This window comes from Cherax quadricarinatus, chromosome 100 (assembly GCF_038502225.1).
Source record: "Cherax quadricarinatus isolate ZL_2023a chromosome 100, ASM3850222v1, whole genome shotgun sequence".
Lineage (NCBI taxonomy): Eukaryota > Metazoa > Arthropoda > Malacostraca > Decapoda > Parastacidae > Cherax > Cherax quadricarinatus.
In genome coordinates, this window is record NC_091391.1 from 587,502 (window position 1) to 609,819 (window position 22,318).

The 22,318-nt window shown below is 46.8% G+C and overlaps 1 protein-coding gene across 5 annotated transcripts in view; it reads left to right on the top strand.

Annotated features, from left to right (window-relative positions):
• FucTA (glycoprotein 3-alpha-L-fucosyltransferase A) overlaps positions 1-22,318 on the top strand; it is a 283,837-nt gene that overhangs the window by 64,185 nt on the left and 197,334 nt on the right. For 2 of the 5 annotated variants that reach the window (XM_070079554.1, XM_070079556.1), the window contains exon 1: positions 5,737-5,978. The exons of the other annotated variants lie outside the window; for them this stretch is intronic. The gene's annotated coding sequence lies outside the window, so the exon portion shown is untranslated. Of the gene's footprint in view, positions 1-5,736; positions 5,979-22,318 lie in introns of those variants that run through there. 5 annotated transcript variants of the gene reach the window in all.

Here is a 22,318-nt window from a genome sequence, read left to right on the forward strand (position 1 = left end):
GCAATGGGGTCGAAGAGGTATGGGGTAGGTTTAAAAATGTAGTGTTAGAGTGTTCAGCAGAAGTTTGTGGTTACAGGAAAGTGGGTGCAGGAGGGAAGAGGAGCGATTGGTGGAATGATGATGTAAAGAGAGTAGTAAGGGAGAAAAAGTTAGCATATGAGAAGTTTTTACAAAGTAGAAGTGATGCAAGGAGGGAAGAGTATATGGAGAAAAAGAGAGAAGTTAAGAGAGTGGTGAAGCAATGTAAAAAGAGAGCAAATGAGAGAGTGGGTGAGATGTTATCAACAAATTTTGTTGAAAATAAGAAAAAGTTTTGGAGTGAGATTAACAAGTTAAGAAAGCCTAGAGAACAAATGGATTTGTCAGTTAAAAATAGGAGAGGAGAGTTATTAAATGGAGAGTTAGAGGTATTGGGAAGATGGAAGGAATATTTTGAGGAATTGTTAAATGTTGATGAAGATAGGGAAGCTGTGATTTCGTGTATAGGGCAAGGAGGAATAACATCTTGTAGGAGTGAGGAAGAGCCAGTTGTGAGTGTGGGGGAAGTTCGTGAGGCAGTAGGTAAAATGAAAGGGGGTAAGGCAGCCGGGATTGATGGGATAAAGATAGAAATGTTAAAAGCAGGTGGGGATATAGTTTTGGAGTGGTTGGTGCAATTATTTAATAAATGTATGGAAGAGGGTAAGGTACCTAGGGATTGGCAGAGAGCATGCATAGTTCCTTTGTATAAAGGCAAAGGGGATAAAAGAGAGTGCAAAAATTATAGGGGGATAAGTCTGTTGAGTGTACCTGGTAAAGTGTATGGTAGAGTTATAATTGAAAGAATTAAGAGTAAGACGGAGAATAGGATAGCAGGTGAACAAGGAGGCTTTAGGAAAGGTAGGGGGTGTGTGGACCAGGTGTTTACAGTGAAACATATAAGTGAACAGTATTTAGATAAGGCTAAAGAGGTCTTTGTGGCATTTATGGATTTGGAAAAGGCGTATGACAGGGTGGATAGGGGGGCAATGTGGCAGATGTTGCAAGTGTATGGTGTAGGAGGTAGGTTACTGAAAGCAGTGAAGAGTTTTTACGAGGATAGTGAGGCTCAAGTTAGAGTATGTAGGAAAGAGGGAAATTTTTTCCCAGTAAAAGTAGGCCTTAGACAAGGATGTGTGATGTCACCGTGGTTGTTTAATATATTTATAGATGGGGTTGTAAGAGAAGTAAATGCGAGGGTCTTGGCAAGAGGCGTGGAGTTAAAAGATAAAGAATCACACATAAAGTGGGAGTTGTCACAGTTGCTCTTTGCTGATGACACTGTGCTCTTGGGAGATTCTGAAGAGAAGTTGCAGAGATTGGTGGATGAATTTGGTAGGGTGTGCAAAAGAAGAAAATTAAAGGTGAATACAGGAAAGAGTAAGGTTATGAGGATAACAAAAAGATTAGGTGATGAAAGATTGAATATCAGATTGGAGGGAGAGAGTATGGAGGAGGTGAACGTATTCAGATATTTGGGAGTGGACGTGTCAGCGGATGGGTCTATGAAAGATGAGGTGAATCATAGAATTGATGAGGGAAAAAGAGTGAGTGGTGCACTTAGGAGTCTGTGGAGACAAAGAACTTTGTCCTTGGAGGCAAAGAGGGGAATGTATGAGAGTATAGTTTTACCAACGCTCTTATATGGGTGTGAAGCATGGGTGATGAATGTTGCAGCGAGGAGAAGGCTGGAGGCAGTGGAGATGTCATGTCTGAGGGCAATGTGTGGTGTGAATATAATGCAGAGAATTCGTAGTTTGGAAGTTAGGAGGAGGTGCGGGATTACCAAAACTGTTGTCCAGAGGGCTGAGGAAGGGTTGTTGAGGTGGTTCGGACATGTAGAGAGAATGGAGCGAAACAGAATGACTTCAAGAGTGTATCAGTCTGTAGTGGAAGGAAGGCGGGGTAGGGGTCGGCCTAGGAAGGGTTGGAGGGAGGGGGTAAAGGAGGTTTTGTGTGCGAGGGGCTTGGACTTCCAGCAGGCATGCGTGAGCGTGTTTGATAGGAGTGAATGGAGACAAATGGTTTTTAATACTTGACGTGCTGTTGGAGTGTGAGCAAAGTAACATTTATGAAGGGATTCAGGGAAACCGGCAGGCCGGACTTGAGTCCTGGAGATGGGAAGTACAGTGCCTGCACTCTGAAGGAGGGGTGTTAATGTTGCAGTTTAAAAACTGTAGTGTAAAGCACCCTTCTGGCAAGACAGTGATGGAGTGAATGATGGTGAAAGTTTTTCTTTTTCGGGCCACCCTGCCTTGGTGGGAATCGGCCGGTGTGATAATAAAAAAAAAAAAAATATATTGCGGGGGTGCTGAGAGGTGAAGAGTTGGTCTGAGACCAGAACTGATGGCTGCCCTGGCCTGGTACATTAATTAATACATCACGTCCACTGTCTGACACACACACACACACACACACACACACACACACACACACACACACACACACACACACACACACACACACACACACACACACACACACACACACACACACACACCTCTTCCCCACGATGCACCTAACATATACCTACTGACTGGGCCAGCAGGTGCTAGGAAACAGTTCCTAACACCTCCACCCTCCCCAGGATGTAACCCAGCCCTCACGGTAGTCAACCAACTACCAGAGTAATCATAGTACCACAGCGTCACTGGCTACTATCCTGGCTGTAGGGTAAGATTTCGTTCGGATTTTTAACCCCGGTGGGTTAGCCACCCAGGATAACCCAAGAAAGCGAGTCATTAAGGTCTATCTGTCTTATTTCCATTGTGGTCCTCAATCTTGTCCCCCAGGATGCCACCCACACCAATTATCTAACCTTCAGATACCTACTTACTGCTAGGTGAACACTGACAGCAGGTGTAAGGTGACTAACACCCAGGTACCTACTTACTGCTAGGTGAACACTGACAGCAGGTGTAAGGTAACTAATACCCAGGTACCTACTTACTGCTAGGTGAACACTGACAGCAGGTGTAAGGTAACTAACACCCAGGTACCTACTTACTGCTAGGTGAACACTGACAGCAGGTGTAAGGTAACTAACACCCAGGTACCTACTTACTGCTAGGTGAACACTGACAGCAGGTGTAAGGTGACTAACACCCAGGTACCTACTTACTGCTAGGTGAACACTGACAGCAGGTGTAAGGTAACTAATACCCAGGTACCTACTTACTGCTAGGTGAACACTGACAGCAGGTGTAAGGTAACTAATACCCAGGTACCTACTTACTGCTAGGTGAACACTGACAGCAGGTGTAAGGTAACTAATACCCAGGTACCTACTTACTGCTAGGTGAACACTGACAGCAGGTGTAAGGTAACTAACACCCAGGTACCTACTTACTGCTAGGTGAACACTGACAGCAGGTGTAAGGTGACTAACACCCAGGTACCTACTTACTGCTAGGTGAACACTGACAGCAGGTGTAAGGTAACTAACACCCAGGTACCTACTTACTGCTAGGTGAACACTGACAGCAGGTGTAAGGTAACTAACACCCAGGTACCTACTTACTGCTAGGTGAACACTGACAGCAGGTGTATGGTAACTAATACCCAGGTACCTACTTACTGCTAGGTGAACACTGACAGCAGGTTTAAGGTGACTAACACCCAGGTACCTACTTACTGCTAGGTGAACACTGACAGCAGGTGTAAGGTAACTAACACCCAGGTACCTACTTACTGCTAGGTGAACACTGACAGCAGGTGTAAGGTAACTAACACCCAGGTACCTACTTACTGCTAGGTGAACACTGACAGCAGGTGTAAGGTAACTAACACCCAGGTACCTACTTACTGCTAGGTGAACACTGACAGCAGGTGTAAGGTAACTAATACCCAGGTACCTACTTACTGCTAGGTGAACACTGACAGCAGGTGTAAGGTAACTAACACCCAGGTACCTACTTACTGCTAGGTGAACACTGAGAGCAGGTGTAAGGTAACTAACACCCAGGTACCTACTTACTGCTAGGTGAACACTGACAGCAGGTGTAAGGTAACTAAAGGAACTAGAGTGGTAGTCGTAGTACTACTACAGATAGTGTACACACATAGTATACAGTCATAGTGTACACTGATAATCATTGTACACACATAGTGTACACACACACATTCATAGTGTACGCACAGATAATCATAGTGTACACAGTGTACACACACAGTGTACACAGATATTGTACACACAGTGTACACACAGATATAGTGTACACACACACATTCATAGTGTACACAGTGTACACACACACATTCATAGTGTACACACACACATTCATAGTGTACACAGTGTACACACACACATTCATAGTGTACACAGTGTACACACACATTCATAGTGTACACAGTGTACACACAGTGTACACACACATTTATAGTGTACACACAGTGTACACACAACAGTGTACACAGTGTACACACAACACAGTGTACACACAGTGTACACTCAACACAGTGTACACACAACACAGTGTACACACAGTGTACACACAGTGTACACACAACACAGTGTACACACAGTGTACACACAACACAGTGTACACACAGTGTACACACAGTGTACACAGTGTACACACACATTCATAGTGTACACACACATGGTGTACACAGTGTACACACACATTCATAGTGTACACACAGTGTACACACACATTCATAGTGTACACACAGTGTACAGTGTAGTGACAGACGTACAGAGGTGTACAGGGGGTGGTGGCAACGGGGGGTGGTATACAAGGGGGATAGGAAGGGGATAGTGTATACAGGGGGTGGTGGCAAAGGGGGGTGGTATACAAGGGGGATAGGAAGGGGATAGTGTATACAGGGGGTGGTGGTAAGGGGGGGTGGTATACAAGGGGGATAGGAAGGGGATAGTGTATACAGGGGGTGGTGGTAAGGGGGGTGGTTTAGAAGGGGGATAGGAAGGGGATAGTGTATACAGGGGGTGGTGGTAAGGGGGGTGGTTTAGAAGGGGGATAGGAAGGGGATAGTGTATACAGGGGGTGGTGGTAAGGGGGGTGGTATACAAGGGGGATAGGAAGGGGATAGTGTATACAGGGGGTGGTGGTAAGGGGGGTGGTTTAGAAGGGGGATAGGAAGGGGATAGTGTATACAGGGGGTGGTGGCAAAGGGGGGTGGTATACAAGGGGGATAGGAAGGGGATAGTGTATACAGGGGGTTGTGGTAAGGGGGGTGGTTTAGAAGGGGGATAGGAAGGGGATAGTGTATACAGGGGGTGGTGGCAAAGGGGGGTGGTATACAAGGGGGATAGGAAAGGGATAGTGTATACAGGGGGTGGTGGCAAAGGGGGGTGGTTTACAAGGGGGATAGGAATGGGATAGTGTATACAGGGGGTGGTGGTAAAGGGGGGTGGTATACAAGGGGGATAGGAAGGGGATAGTGTATACAGGGGGTGGTGGCAAAGGGGGGTGGTATACAAGGGGGATAGGAACGGGATAGTGTATACAGGGGGTGGTGGCAAAGGGGGATGGTATACAAGGGGGATAGGAAGGGGATAGTGTATACAGGGGGTGGTGGCAAAGGGGGATGGTATACAAGGGGGATAGGAAGGGGATAGTGTATACAGGGGGTGGTGGCAAAGGGGGATGGTATACAAGGGGGATAGGAAGGGGATAGTGTATACAGGGGGTGGTGGCAAAGGGGGGTGGTATACAAGGGGGATAGGAAGGGGATAGTGTATGAGAGGTGTGACAGTCGGCAGAGTGAGTCTGGTGCGATAACACACTCCTTGTAGCTCTCACACTCCCTCGTGCTACCTAGCACCTTCTGCTACCTTGCTAGTGCTACCTAACACCCTCTAGTAGGCGGCTCGCACCTGGTGTAGTGATGGTGTAAGCAGGTGGTGCTGGTATTGGTATGATGCTCCAGGACCCGATGGCGGTGCTAAGATACCAGTAGCAGCGTCTAGGTGCTACATGGGGCTATCCTACTGACTGGTGAGTAATGTCAGGACTGCTACCATGAGTTACACCCACCTAGTGAGTACCTATACTGTGCTACCATGAGTTACACCCACCTAGTGAGTACCTACACTGTGCTACCATAAGTTACACTCACCTAGTGAGTACCTATACTCTGCTACCATGAGTTACACCCACCTAGTGAGTACCTACACTGTGCTACCATGAGTTACACCCACCTAGTGAGTACCTACACTGTGCTACCATGAGTTACACCCACCTAGTGAGTACCTACACTGTGCTACCATGAGTTACACTCACCTAGTGAGTACCTACACTGTGCTACCATGAGTTACACCCACCTAGTGAGTACCTACACTGTGCTACCATGAGTTACACTCACCTAGTAACCACCTACACTGTGCTACCATGAGTTACACCCACCTAGTGAGTACCTACACTGTGCTACCATGAGTTACACCCACCTAGTGAGTACCTACACTGTGCTACCATGAGTTACACCCACCTAGTGAGTACCTACACTGTGCTACCATGAGTTACACCCACCTAGTGAGTACCTACACTGTGCTACCATGAGTTACACCCACCTAGTGAGTACCTATACTGTGCTACCATGGGTTACACTCACCTAGTAACCACCTACACTGTGCTACCATGAGTTACACCCACCTAGTGAGTACCTATACTGTGCTACCATGAGTTACACCCACCTAGTGAGTACCTATACTGTGCTACCATGGGTTACACCCACCTAGTGAGTACCTATACTGTGCTACCATGGGTCACACCCACCTAGTGAGTACCTATACTGTGCTACCATGAGTTACACCCACCTAGTGAGTACCTATACTGTGCTACCATGGGTTACACTCGCCTAGTGAGTACCTATACTGTGCTACCATGGGTCACACCCACCTAGTGAGTACCTATACTGTGCTACCATGGGTTACACTCACCTAGTGAGTACCTATACTGTGCTACCATGGGTTACACTCACCTAGTGAGTACCTACACTGTGCTACCATGGGTTACACCCACCTAGTGAGTACCTATACTGTGCTACCATGGGTTACACCCACCTAGTGAGTACCTACACTGTGCTACCATGGGTTACACTCGCCTAGTGAGTACCTATACTGTGCTACCATGGGTTACACTCACCTAGTGAGTACCTACACTGTGCTACCATGGGTTACACCCACCTAGTGAGTACCTATACTGTGCTACCATGGGTTACACCCACCTAGTGAGTACCTATACTGTGCTACCATGGGTCACACCCACCTAGTGAGTACCTATACTGTGCTACCATGGGTCACACCCACCTAGTGAGTACCTATACTGTGCTACCATGGGTTACACCCACCTAGTGAGTACCTATACTGTGCTACCATGGGTTACACCCACCTAGTGAGTACCTATACTGTGCTACCATGGGTCACACCCACCTAGTGAGTACCTATACTGTGCTACCATGGGTCACACCCACCTAGTGAGTACCTATACTGTGCTACCATGGGTTACACCCACCTAGTGAGTACCTATACTGTGCTACCATGAGTTACACCCACCTAGTGAGTACCTATACTGTGCTACCATGGGTTACACTCACCTAGTGAGTACCTACACTGTGCTACCATGGGTTACACCCACCTAGTGAGTACCTATACTGTGCTACCATGGGTTACACCCACCTAGTGAGTACCTATACTGTGCTACCATGGGTCACACCCACCTAGTGAGTACCTATACTGTGCTACCATGGGTCACACCCACCTAGTGAGTACCTATACTGTGCTACCATGGGTTACACCCACCTAGTGAGTACCTATACTGTGCTACCATGGGTTACACCCACCTAGTGAGTACCTATACTGTGCTACCATGGGTCACACCCACCTAGTGAGTACCTATACTGTGCTACCATGGGTCACACCCACCTAGTGAGTACCTATACTGTGCTACCATGGGTTACACCCACCTAGTGAGTACCTATACTGTGCTACCATGAGTTACACCCACCTAGTGAGTACCTATACTGTGCTACCATGGGTTACACTCACCTAGTAACCACCTACACTGTGCTACCATGAGTTACACCCACCTAGTGAGTACCTATACTGTGCTACCATGGGTTACACTCACCTAGTAACCACCTACACTGTGCTACCATGAGTTACACCCACCTAGTGAGTACCTATACTGTGCTATCATGGGTTACACTCACCTAGTAACCACCTACACTGTGCTACCATGAGTTACACCCACCTAGTGAGTACCTATACTGTGCTACCATGGGTTACACTCACCTAGTGAGTACCTATACTGTGCTATCATGGGTTACACTCACCTAGTAACCACCTACACTGTGCTACCATGAGTTTCACCCACCTAGTGAGTACCTATACTGTGCTACCATGAGTTTCACCCACCTAGTGAGTACCTATACTGTGCTACCATGGGTCACACTCACCTAGTGAGTACCTATACTGTGCTACCATGAGTTACACCCACCTAGTGAGTACCTACACTGTGCTACCATGAGTTACACCCACCTAGTGAGTACCTACACTGTGCTATCATGGGTTACACTCACCTAGTAACCACCTACACTGTGCTACCATGAGTTACACCCACCTAGTGAGTACCTATACTGTGCTACCATGGGTTACACTCACCTAGTAACCACCTACACTGTGCTGCCATGAGTTACACCCACCTAGTAACCACCTACACTGTGCTATCATGGGTTACACTCACCTAGTAACCACCTACACTGTGCTACCATGAGTTACACCCACCTAGTGAGTACCTATACTGTGCTACCATGGGTTACTCACCTAGTAACCACCTACACTGTGCTACCATGAGTTACACTCGCCTAGTAACCACCTACACTGTGCTGCCATGAGTTACACCCACCTAGTGAGTACCTATACTGTGCTACCATGGGTTACACCCACCTAGTGAGTACCTACACTGTGCTACCATGAGTTACACCCACCTAGTGAGTACCTATACTGTGCTACCATGAGTTACACCCACCTAGTGAGTACCTATACTGTGCTACCATGGGTCACACTCACCTAGTAACCACCTACACTGTGCTACCATGAGTTACACCCACCTAGTGAGTACCTATACTGTGCTACCATGGGTCACACTCACCTAGTAACCACCTACACTGTGCTACCATGAGTTACACCCACCTAGTGAGTACCTATACTGTGCTACCATGCGTTACACTCGCCTAGTAACCACCTACACTGTGCTATCATGGGTTACACCCACCTAGTGAGTACCTATACTGTGCTACCATGCGTTACACTCGCCTAGTAACCACCTACACTGTGCTATCATGGGTTACACCCACCTAGTGAGTACCTATACTGTGCTACCATGGGTCACACTCACCTAGTAACCACCTACACTGTGCTACCATGAGTTACACCCACCTAGTGAGTACCTATACTGTGCTACCATGGGTCACACTCACCTAGTAACCACCTACACTGTGCTATCATGGGTTACACCCACCTAGTGAGTACCTATACTGTGCTACCATGGGTCACACTCACCTAGTAACCACCTACACTGTGCTACCATGAGTTACACCCACCTAGTGAGTACCTACACTGTGCTACCATGGGTCACACCCACCTAGTAACCACCTACACTGTGCTACCATGAGTTACACCCACCTAGTAACCACCTACACTGTGCTACCATGAGTTACACCCACCTAGTAACCACCTACACTGTGCTACCATGATTAGTCACACCAGTGCTGCCATGATTATTGACACCAGTAGTACCATGATCACACAGTGAATCATGGTAGGATTGGTCCATAATGTTGTGATTAATACTGTCAGTGTACTGTTGTGATCAATACTGTCAGTATACTGTTGTGATCAATACTGTCAGTATACTGTTGTGATCAATACTGTCAGTGTACTGTTGTGATCAATACTGTCAGTGTACTGTTGTGATCAATACTGTCAGTATACTGTTGTGATCAATACTGTCAGTGTACTGTTGTGATTAATACTGTCAGTGTACTGTTGTGATTACTGTCAGTGTACTGTTGTGATCAATACTGTCAGTGTACTGTTGTGATCAATACTGTCAGTGTACTGTTGTGATCAATACTGTCAGTGTACTGTTGTGATTAATACTGTCAGTCTACTGTTGTGATCAATACTGTCAGTGTACTGTTGTGATCAATACTGTCAGTGTACTGTTGTGATCAATACTGTCAGTGTACTGTTGTGATCAATACTGTCAGTGTACTGTTGTGATCAATACTGTCAGTATACTGTTGTGATCAATACTGTCAGTGTACTGTTGTGATTAATACTGTCAGTGTACTGTTGTGATCAATACTGTCAGTGTACTGTTGTGATCAATACTGTCAGTGTACTGTTGTGATCAATACTGTCAGTGTACTGTTGTGATCAATACTGTCAGTGTACTGTTGTGATTAATACTGTCAGTGTACTGTTGTGATCAATACTGTCAGTGTACTGTTGTGATCAATACTGTCAGTGTACTGTTGTGATCAATACTGTCAGTGTACTGTTGTGATCAATACTGTCAGTGTACTGTTGTGATCAATACTGTCAGTGTACTGTTGTGATCAATACTGTCAGTGTACTGTTGTGATCAATACTGTCAGTGTACTGTTGTGATCAATACTGTCAGTGTACTGTTGTGATCAATACTGTCAGTGTACTGTTGTGATCAATACTGTCAGTGTACTGTTGTGATCAATACTGTCAGTGTACTGTTGTGATCAATACTGTCAGTGTACTGTTGTGATCAATATTGTCAGTGTACTGTTGTGATCAATACTGTCAGTGTACTGTTGTGATCAATACTGTCAGTGTACTGTTGTGATCAATACTGTCAGTGTACTGTTGTGATCAATACTGTCAGTGTACTGTTGTGATTAATACTGTCAGTGTACTGTTGTGATCAATACTGTCAGTGTACTGTTGTGATCAATACTGTCAGTGTACTGTTGTGATCAATACTGTCAGTGTACTGTTGTGATCAATACTGTCAGTGTACTGTTGTGATTAATACTGTCAGTGTACTGTTGTGATTAATACTGTCAGTGTACTGTTGTGATCAATACTGTCAGTGTACTGTTGTGATCAATACTGTCAGTGTACTGTTGTGATCAATACTGTCAGTGTACTGTTGTGATCAATACTGTCAGTATAGTGTTGTGATCAATACTATCAGTGTACTGTTGTGATCAATACTATCAGTGTACTGTTGTGATCAATACTGTCAGTGTACTGTTGTGATTAATACTGCCAGTGTATTGTGATCAATACTGTCAGTGTACTGTTATGATTAATACTGTCAGTGTACTGTTGTGATTAATACTGTCAGTGTACTGTTGTGATTAATACTGTCAGTGTACTGTTGTGATTAATACTGTCAGTGTACTGTTGTGATTAATACTGTCAGTGTACTGTTGTGATTAATACTGTCAGTGTACTGTTGTGATTAATACTGTCAGTGTACTGTTGTGATTAATACTGTCAGTGTACTGCTATGATCAATACTGTCAGTGTACTGTTGTGGTTAATACTGTTAGTGTAATCTGATCAATACTGTCAGTGTACTGTTGTGATTAATACTGCCAGTGTACTGTTGCGATCAATACTGTCAGTGTACTGTGATCAATATTATGTGTACTGTGATCAGTACTGTCAGTGTACTGTGATCAATACTATGCGTACTGTGATCAGTACTGTCAGTGTACTATTGTGATCAATACTCTCGCTATACTGTGATCAATACTGTGTACTGTGATCAATACTGTGTACTGTGATCAGTACTGTCAGTGTACTGTTGTGATCAATATTGTCAGTGTACTGTGATCAATACTGTCGGTGTACTGTGATCAATACTGTCGGTGTACTGTGATCAATACTGTCGGTGTACTGTGATCAATACTGTCAGTGTACTGTGATCAATACTGTCAGTGTACTGTGATCAATACTGTCGGTGTACTGTGATCAATACTGTCGGTGTACTGTGATCAATACTGTCGGTGTACTGTGATCAATACTGTGTACTGTGATCAATACTGTCGGTGTACTGTGATCAATACTGTCGGTGTACTGTGATCAATACTGTCGGTGTACTGTGATCAATACTGTCGGTGTACTGTGATCAATACTGTCGGTGTACTGTGATCAATACTGTCGGTGTACTGTGATCAATACTGTCAGTGTACTGTGATCAATACTGTCGGTGTACTGTGATCAATACTGTCGGTGTACTGTGATCAATACTGTCGGTGTACTGTGATCAATACTGTCGGTGTACTGTGATCAATACTGTCAGTGTACTGTGATCAATACTGTCAGTGTACTGTGATCAATACTGTCGGTGTACTGTGATCAATACTGTCGGTGTACTGTGATCAATACTGTCGGTGTACTGTGATCAATACTGTGTACTGTGATCAATACTGTCGGTGTACTGTGATCAATACTGTCGGTGTACTGTGATCAATACTGTCGGTGTACTGTGATCAATACTGTCGGTGTACTGTGATCAATACTGTCGGTGTACTGTGATCAATACTGTCGGTGTACTGTGATCAATACTGTCGGTGTACTGTGATCAATACTCTCACTGTACTGTGATCAATACTGTGTACTGTGATCAATACTGTCAGTGTACTGTTGTTATGGTTGTATGTTCGTTATGGCTGTGTGTACGTTGTTATGGCTGTGTGTACGTTGTTATGGCTGTGTGTACGTTGTTATGGCTGTGTGTACGTTGTTATGGCTGTGTGTACGTTGTTATGGCTGTGTGTACGTTGTTATGGCTGTGTGTACATTATGGCTGTGTGTACGTTGTCATGGCTGTGTACTTTGTTATGAATGTGTGTACGTTGTAATGACTGTGTGTACGTTATGGCTGTGTGAACGTTATGGCTGTGTGTACGTTGTTATGGCTGTGTGTACGTTATGGCTGTGTGTACGTTGTTATGGCTGTGTGTACGTTGTTATGGCTGTGTGTACGTTGTTATGGCTGTGTGTACGTTGTTATGGCTGTGTACGTTGTTATGGCTGTGTGTACGTTGTTATGGCTGTGTGTACGTTGTTATGGCTGTGTGTATGTTGTTATGGCTGTGTGTACGTTGTTATGGCTGTGTGTACGTTGTTATGGCTGTGTGTACGTTGTCATGGCTGTGTACTTTGTTATGAATGTGTGTACGTTGTAATGACTGTGTGTACGTTATGGCTGTGTGAACGTTATGGCTGTGTGTACGTTGTTATGGCTGTGTGTACGTTATGGCTGTGTGTACGTTGTTATGGCTGTGTGTACGTTGTTATGGCTGTGTGTACGTTGTTATGGCTGTGTGTACGTTGTTATGGCTGTGTGTACGTTGTTATGGCTGTGTGTACGTTGTTATGGCTGTGTGTACGTTGTTATGGCTGTGTGTATGTTGTTATGGCTGTGTGTACGTTGTTATGGCTGTGTGTACGTTGTTATGGCTGTGTGTACGTTGTCATGGCTGTGTACTTTGTTATGAATGTGTGTACGTTGTAATGACTGTGTGTACGTTATGGCTGTGTGAACGTTATGGCTGTGTGTACGTTGTTATGGCTGTGTGTACGTTGTTATGGCTGTGTACGTTGTTATGGCTGTGTGTACGTTGTTATGGCTGTGTGTACGTTGTTATGGCTGTGTGTACGTTGTTATGGCTGTGTGTACATTATGGCTGTGTGTACGTTGTCATGGCTGTGTGTACGTTGTCATGGCTGTGTACTTTGTTATGAATGTGTGTACGTTGTAATGACTGTGTGTACGTTATGGCTGTGTGAACGTTATGGCTGTGTGTACGTTGTTATGGCTGTGTGTACGTTGTTATGGCTGTGTGTACATTATGGCTTTGTGTACGTTGTCATGGCTGTGTACTTTGTTATGAATGTGTGTACGTTGTAATGACTGTGTGTACGTTATGGCTGTGTGAACGTTATGGCTGTGTGTACGTTGTTATGGCTGTGTGTACGTTATGGCTGTGTGTACGTTGTCATGGCTGTGTACTTTGTTATGAATGTGTGTACGTTGTAATGACTGTGTGTACGTTATGGCTGTGTGAACGTTATGACTGTGTGTACGTTGTTATGGCTGTGTGTACGTTATGGCTGTGTACTTTAAGAATGGGTGTACGTTGTTTTGACTGTGTACGTTGTTATGGCTGTATGTACGTTGTTATGACTGTGTTTACCTGGAGTTTACCTGGAGAGAGTTTGGGGGGTCGACGCCCCCGCGGCCCGGTCTGTGGCCAGGTCTCATTGTACTTTATGACTGTGTACGTTATGGCTGTGTACATTGTTATGGATGTGTACGTTGTTATGGCTGTGTGTACGTTGTTGGGGCTGTGTGTATGTTATGACTGTGTGTACGTTATGACTGTGTACGTTATGGCTGTGTGTACGTTATGACTGTTATGGCTGTGTGTACGTTATGACTGTACGTTGTTATGGCTGTGTGTACGTTATGAATGTACGTTGTTATGGCTGTGTGTACGTTATGACTGTTATGGCTGTGTGTACGTTATGACTGTTATGGCTGTGTGTACGTTATGACTGTAAGTTGTTATGGCTGTGTGTACGTTATGACTGTACGTTGTTATGGCTGTGTGTACGTTATGACTGTGTACGTTGTTATGGCTGTGTGTACGTTATGACTGTGTACGTTGTTATGGCTGTGTGTACGTTATGACTGTTATGGCTGTGTGTACGTTATGACTGTACGTTGTTATGGCTGTGTACACGTTATGACTGTACGTTATGGCTGTGTGTACGTTATGACTGTACGTTATGGCTGTGTGTACGTTATGACTGCACGTTGTTATGGCTATGTGTACGTTATGACTGTACGTTATTATGGCTGTGTGTACGTTATGACTGTACGTTGTTATGGCTGTGTGTACGTTATGACTGTACGTTGTTATGGCTGTGTGTACGTTATGACTGTACGTTGTTATGGCTGTGTGTACGTTATGACTGTACGTTGTTATGGCTGTGTGTACGTTGACTATGTTGTTATGGCTGTGTGTACGTTATGACTGTACGTTGTTATGGCTGTGTGTACGTTATGACTGTACGTTGTTATGGCTGTGTGTACGTTATGACTGTACGTTGTTATGGCTGTGTGTACGTTATGACTGTACGTTGTTATGGCTGTGTGTACGTTATGACTGTACGTTGTTATGGCTGTGTGTACGTTATGACTGTATGTTGTTATGGCTGTGTGTACGTTATGGCTGTGTGTACGTTATGACTGTACGTTATGGCTGTGTGTACGTTATGACTGTACGTTGTTATGGCTGTGTGTACGTTATGACTATACGTTGTTATGGCTGTGTGTACGTTATGACTGTACGTTGTTATGGCTGTGTGTACGTTATGACTGTACGTTGTTATGGCTGTGTGTACGTTATGACTATACGTTGTTATGGCTGTGTGTACGTTATGACTGTACGATGTTATGGCTGTGTGTACGTTATGACTGTACGTTGTTATGGCTGTGTGTACGTTATGACTGTACGTTGTTATGGCTGTGTGTACGTTATGACTGTACGTTGTTATGGCTGTGTGTACGTTATGACTACGTTATGGCTGTGTGTACGTTATGACTGTACGATGTTATGGCTGTGTGTACGTTATGACTGTACGATGTTATGGCTGTGTGTACGTTATGACTGTACGTTGTTATGGCTGTGTGTACGTTATGACTGTATGTGGTTATGGCTGTGTGTACGTTATGACTGTACGTTGTTATGGCTGTGTGTACGTTATTACTGATCATCTACAAACACCTGTAACCTAAACACACACAGAATAATGTCATGGAACATGTGTTGGGTCTCCTGCCACAGGTGTTTATAGGCTGACAGGTGTTTTGGGAAGGGGGGTCGAGCTCTGGCTCCTGGCTTACCTTCTACCTTTTCGGTTTCAACATTTGCATGTTCCTGTCAAATTTACATAGCATCTTGTATGTCGTGATTATGTCTCCCCTATCTTTTCTTCTAGAGTAGATAGATAGCTAGTTGTACGTGTGTTACGACTTTCTTACTCTGAGGTACGTTGGTTAATGGGGTTTAAAGTCTATCTACTACACGAGGGTCATTAAGACTGGTTGGTTGGTTAATGGGGTTTAAAGTCTATCTACTACACCAGGGTCATTAAGACTGGTTGGTTGGTTAATGGGGTTTAAAGTATCTACTACACGAGGGTCATTAAGACTGGTTGGTTGGTTAATGGGGTTTAAAGTATCTACTACACGAGGGTCATTAAGACTGGTTGGTTGGTTAATGGGGTTTAAAGTCTATCTACTACACCAGGGTCATTAAGACTGGTTGGTTGGTTAATGGGGTTTAAAGTCTATCTACTACACCAGGGTCATTAAGACTGGTTGGTTGGTTAATGGGGTTTAAAGTCTATCTACTACACCAGGGTCATTAAGACTGGTTGGTTGGTTAATGGGGTTTAAAGTCTATCTACTACACCAGGGTCATTAAGACTGCAGGTCACCTATACACCACCAGTCAAGAATACTTTAATATCTAAAATACTTATTAATATAAACTGCCAGTATGAATATACACTGGGATATACACACTTCTCAGTGTATATATTCTTGGCTGTATATTGTCAGGCCAGAATCTTTATTTACAGACGATTTTAGTTTGTGAGACAGGATGTCATCCTGTATGTGGGAGGTAATGTCTGGGATGTTGTGAGACAGGATGTCATCCTGTATGTGGGAGGTAATGTCTGGGATGTTGTGAGACAGGATGTCATCCTGTATGTGGGAGGTAATGTCTGGGATGTTGTGAGACAGGACGTCATCCTGTATGTGGGAGGTAATGTCAGGGATGTTGTGAGACAGGATGTCATCCTGTATGTGGGAGGTAATGTCTGGGATGTTGTGAGACAGGATGTCATCCTGTATATGGGAGGTAATGTCAGGGATGTTGTGAGACAGGATGTCATCCTGTATGTGGGAGGTAATGTCTGGGATGTTGTGAGACAGGACGTCATCCTGTATATGGGAGGTGTTGTCAGGGATGTTGTCACGGATGTTGTGAGACAGGACAAGTCTCAGTATTCCTGTATATGGGAGGTGTTGTCACGGATGTTGTCACGGATGTTGTGAGACAGGACAAGTCTCAGTATTCCTGTATATGGGAGGTGTTGTCACGGATGTTGTCACGGATGTTGTGAGACAGGACAAGTCTCAGTATTCCTGTATATGGGAGGTGTTGTCACGGATGTTGTCACGGATGTTGTGAGACAGGACAAGTCTCAGTATTCCTGTATATGAGAGGTGTTGTCACGGATGTTGTCACGGATGTTGTGAGACAGGACAAGTCTCAGTATTCCTGTATATGGGAGGTGTTGTCACGGATGTTGTCACGGATGTTGTGAGACAGGACAAGTCTCAGTATTCCTGTATATGGGAGGTGTTGTCACGGATGTTGTCACGGATGTTGTGAGACAGGACAAGTCTCAGTATTCCTGTATATGGGAGGTGTTGTCACGGATGTTGTGAGACAGGACAAGTCTCAGTATTCCTGTATATGGGAGGTGTTGTCACGGATGTTGTCACGGATGTTGAGAGACAGGACAAGTCTCAGTATTCCTGTATATGGGAGGTGTTGTCACGGATGTTGTCACGGATGTTGTGAGACGGGACAAGTCTCAGTATTCCTGTATATGGGAGGTGTTGTCACGGATGTTGTCACGGATGTTGTGAGACAGGACAAGTCTCAGTATTCCTGTATATGAGAGGTGTTGTCACGGATGTTGTCACGGATGTTGTGAGACAGGACAAGTCTCAGTATTCCTGTATATGGGAGGTGTTGTCACGGATGTTGTGAGACAGGACAAGTCTCAGTATTCCTGTATATGGGAGGTGTTGTCACGCATGTTGTCACGGATGTTGAGAGACAGGACAAGTCTCAGTATTCCTGTATATGGGAGGTGTTGTCACGGATGTTGTGAGACAGGACAAGACTCAGTATTCCTGTATATGAGAGGTGTTGTCACGGATGTTGTCACGGATGGTAGGCTGTTTTAGACTACCTTTGATGAGTCTCCAGAGTCTTACTACTCCGGGAGCCCAGCCATGGTCCAGGCTCGTCTGGTGCTAGCCTGGGAGGGAGTGTGGGAGTGAGGTAGGAAGTGTAGGGGTGAAGTAGGGAGTGTAGGAGTGAAGTAGGGAGTGTAGGAGTGAAGTAGGGAGTGTAGGAGTGAAGTAGGGAGTGTAGGAGTGAAGTAGGGAGTGTAGGAGTGAAGTAGGGAGTGTAGGAGTGAGGTAGGGAGTGTAGGAGTGAGGTAGGGAGTGAAGTAGGGAGTGTAGGAGTGAAGTAGGGAGTGTAGGAGTGAGGTAGGGAGTGTAGGAGTGAGGTAGGGAGTGAAGTAGGGAGTGTAGGAGTGAAGTAGGGAGTGTAGGAGTGAGGTAGGGAGTGTAGGAGTGAGATAGGGAGTGTAGGATTGAAGTAGGGAGTGTAGGATTGAAGTAGGGAGTGTAGGAGTGAGGTAGGGAGCGTAGGAGTGAAGTAGGGAGTGTAGGAGTGAAGTAGGGAGTGTAGGAGTGAAGTAGGGAGTGTAGGATTGAAGTAGGGAGTGTAGGAGTGAAGTAGGGAGTGTAGGATTGAAGTAGGGAGTGTAGGATTGAAGTAGGGAGTGTAGGATTGAAGTAGGGAGTGTAGGATTGAAGTAGGGAGTGTAGGAGTGAGGGAGTGTAGGAGTGAGGTAGGGAGTGTAGGAGTGAGGTAGGGAGTGTAGGAGTGAGGTAGGGAGTGTAGGAGTGAGATAGGGAGTGTAGGAGTGAGGTAGGGAGTGTAGAAGTGAGGTAGGGAGTGTAGGAGTGAGGTAGGGTGTGTAGGAGTGAGGTAGGGTGTGTAGGAGTGAGGTAGGGAGTGTAGGAGTGAGGTAGGGAGTGTAGGAGTGAGGTAGGGAGTGTAGGAGTGAGGTAGGGAGTGTAGGAGTGAAGTAGGGAGTGTAGGAGTGAGGTAGGGAGTGTAGGAGTGAAGTAGGGAGTGTAGGAGTGAAGTAGGGAGTGTAGGAGTGAAGTAGGGAGTGTAGGAGTGAGGTAGGGAGTGTAGGAGTGAGGTAGGGAGTGTAGGAGTGAGGTAGGGTGTGTAGGAGTGAGGTAGGGAGTGTAGGAGTGAGGTAGGGAGTGTAGGAGTGAGGTAGGGAGTGTAGGAGTGAGGTAGGGAGTGTAGGAGTGAGGTAGGGAGTGTAGGAGTGAAGTAGGGAGTGTAGGAGTGAGGTAGGGAGTGTAGGAGTGAGGTAGGGAGTGTAGGAGTGAGGTAGGGAGTGTAGGAGTGAAGTAGGGAGTGTAGGAGTGAGGTAGGGAGTGTAGGAGTAAGGGAGAAGGGGGACCAGGCGACACAGGATATAACATCTCCCCTCCTGGAAGCTTGGGGGAGGGAGAGGACATCCTGATGTGTGATAAGGGGGAATACCCTCCCCCCTCCCCTCTCCCTTCTCCCTTATCCCTTCTCCCCTCTCCCCACTCCCCTCTCCCTTCTCCCCTCTCCCTTCACCCTTATCCCTTCACCCTTATCCCTTCTCCCCTCTCCCCTCTCCCCACTCCCCACTCCCCACTCCCCTCTCCCTTCTCCCCTAGTCTTGAGACATTCGCCACCACCTCAGATCTTTTAAAACACATACATAATCCCCGTCTTCAGGTTTTATTTACCAACTCTTGAGATGTTTACTGTGGTGTCCCCTAGCTAGATCGGTAGCGCACTCGCCTTACACACTGAGGTCCGGAGTTCGAATCCCCGGTACGGCTGGAGAACATTTAGTACGTGTTTCCTTAAGACACCTGCTGTCCCTGGTGTGGGTGGCATCCTGGGTGTTAGTGGACTGGTGTGGGTGGCATCCTGGGTGGTAGTGGACTGATGTGGGTGGCATCCTGGGTGTTAGTGGACTGGTGTGGGTCACATCCTGGGTGTTAGTGGACTGATGTGGGTGGCATCCTGGGTGTTAGTGGACTGGTGTGGGTGGCATCCTGGGTGTTAGTGGACTGATGTGGGTGGCATCCTGGGTGTTAGTGGACTGGTGTGGGTGTCATCCTGGGTGTTAGTGGACTGGTGTGGGTGGCATCCTGGGTGGTAGTGGACTGATGTGGGTGGCATCCTGGGTGTTAGTGGACTGGTGTGGGTGGCATCCTGGGTGTTAGTGGACTGGTGTGGGTGGCATCCTGGGTGGTAGTGGACTGATGTGGGTGGCATCCTGGGTGTTAGTGGACTGGTGTGGGTCACATCCTGGGTGTTAGTGGACTGATGTGGGTGGCATCCTGGGTGTTAGTGGACTGGTGTGGGTCACATCCTGGGTGTTAGTGGACTGGTGTGGGTCACATCCTGGGTGTTAGTGGACTGGTGTGAGTGGCATCCTGGGTGTTAGTGGACTGGTGTGGGTGGCATCCTGGGTGTTAGTGGACTGGTGTGGGTGACATCCTGGGTGTTAGTGGACTGGTGTGGGTCACATCCTGGGTGTTAGTGGACTGGTGTGGGTCACATCCTGGGTGTTAGTGGACTGGTGTGGGTCACATCCTGGGTGTTAGTGGACTGATGTGGGTGGCATCCTGGGTGTTAGTGGACTGGTGTGGGTGTCATCCTGGGTGTTAGTGGACTGGTGTGGGTGGCATCCTGGGTGGTAGTGGACTGATGTGGGTGGCATCCTGGGTGTTAGTGGACTGGTGTGGGTGGCATCCTGGGTGTTAGTGGACTGGTGTGGGTGGCATCCTGGGTGGTAGTGGACTGATGTGGGTGGCATCCTGGGTGTTAGTGGACTGGTGTGGGTCACATCCTGGGTGTTAGTGGACTGATGTGGGTGGCATCCTGGGTGTTAGTGGACTGGTGTGGGTCACATCCTGGGTGTTAGTGGACTGGTGTGAGTGGCATCCTGGGTGTTAGTGGACTGGTGTGGGTGGCATCCTGGGTGTTAGTGGACTGGTGTGGGTCACATCCTGGGTGTTAGTGGACTGGTGTGGGTCACATCCTGGGTGTTAGTGGACTGGTGTGGGTCACATCCTGGGTGTTAGTGGACTGGTGTGGGTGGCATCCTGGGTGTTAGTGGACTGGTGTGGGTCACATCCTGGGTGTTAGTGGACTGGTGTGGGTCACATCCTGGGTGTTAGTGGACTGGTGTGGGTCACATCCTGGGTGTTAGTGGACTGGTGTGAGTGGCATCCTGGGTGTTAGTGGACTGGTGTGGGTGGCATCCTGGGTGTTAGTGGACTGGTGTGGGTCACATCCTGGGTGTTAGTGGACTGGTGTGGGTCACATCCTGGGTGTTAGTGGACTGATGTGGGTGGCATCCTGGGTGTTAGTGGACTGGTGTGGGTCACATCCTGGGTGTTAGTGGACTGATGTGGGTCACATCCTGGGTGTTAGTGGACTGGTGTGGGTGGCATCCTGGGTGTTAGTGGACTGGTGTGGGTGGCATCCTGGGTGTTAGTGGACTGGTGTGGGTCACATCCTGGGTGTTAGTGGACTGGTGTGGGTCACATCCTGGGTGTTAGTGGACTGGTGTGGGTCACATCCTGGGTGTTAGTGGACTGGTGTGGGTCACATCCTGGGTGTTAGTGGACTGGTGTGGGTCACATCCTGGGGACAAAGCTGACCTAATTTGCGAGAAATGCTAAGAATAACGAGTCATGGGTGTGAGCTATGGTCTGTGTAAGTTGTACCATGTACTCGTAGATATATTAATATTAGAAGTGTTGGGGGTGTGTTGTTCGTCAGGAAACTAGTCCCTCCTGATACAGGTGTTAGATGGAACCTGTTCTGTGGGCAGGCATTCGTGGTTCATGACTCGTGGTTCACGACCCGTGGTTCACGACCAGTGGTTCACGACCAGTGGTTCACGACCCGTGGTTCACGACCCGTGGTTCACGACCCGTGGTTCACGACCCGTGGTTCAAGACCCGTGGTTCAAGACTCGTGGTTCACGACCCGTGGTTCACGACCCGTGGTTCACGACCCGTGGTTCACGACCCGTGGTTCACGACCCGTGGTTCACGTCCCGTGGTTCACGACCCTTGGTTCAGGACCCATCGTTCACGACCCGTGGTTTACGACCCGTGGTTCATGACCCGTGGTTCAAGACTCGTGGTTCAAGACTCGTGGTTCACGACCCGTGGTTCATGACCCGTGGTTCAAGACTCGTGGTTCAAGACTCGTGGTTCACGACTCGTGGTTCACGACCCGTGGTTCATGACCCGTGGTTCAAGACTCGTGGTTCAAAACCCGTGGTTCACGACCCGTGGTTCAAGACTCGTGGTTCACGACC